Here is a 743-nt window from a genome sequence, read left to right as displayed (position 1 = left end):
GAAAGTTTTCTCCAAAGGTTCAAGACAGCAAGAAGCAAGTGTTTTGTACCTCTGCCCGAAAAAGAATTTGTCAAAATCGCTCAGGGCTGTTTGAGCTTTGATTTAAAGAAGAAATTTCAAGACAAAGAATTTCCTGACCTTTTCCAGTTGAGTGCGAATGTGATTAGGTATGAACGACTGATAAGAGAGGAAGAACAGATGAAAAATTCTAGTAAAGGGACTTATTACAAAGACCCAAATTTTGATGTTCATACCATCAGTGACGAATCATACGACCGGGACGAAATGTGTTTGGCCGAATTGGTCAAAGGAGATACATATACTTGTCCCATAATGGCCAAGCCAAGACCATCGGGTAAAGATGAGCCCATAAAAGATGGAAACATAAAGGCTAGAACGTTCTCGTTCGACGTGATCAAAGCTGACCTTATATTTGATAAATTATATAGGGATAAGCAGATAAAGTTGAGCGATAAGCACAAATTGCCAAACCCTGAACAAATTAAGGGTAAAAAATATTGTAAGTGACATAATGTATGGTCACATTTGACTAACAATTGCTTGGTTTTCCGCCATGTATTGCAGGATGCCCTTGAATCAGGACGAATTACGTTCGATGATAAGAAGAAGATGGCAGTGGACGAAAATCCTTTCCCACAGCCACTTGGAGTAAATATGGTGACATCTGGATTCAAAAACAAGTTGCCAAAATTCAAGTTGGTCGTAGATGATGGAGAAGAGGA

This window comes from Olea europaea, chromosome 3 (genome assembly GCF_002742605.1).
Source record: "Olea europaea var. sylvestris chromosome 3, O_europaea_v1, whole genome shotgun sequence".
Taxonomy (NCBI): domain Eukaryota; kingdom Viridiplantae; phylum Streptophyta; class Magnoliopsida; order Lamiales; family Oleaceae; genus Olea; species Olea europaea.
Note: the sequence above shows the minus strand (reverse complement) of the source record.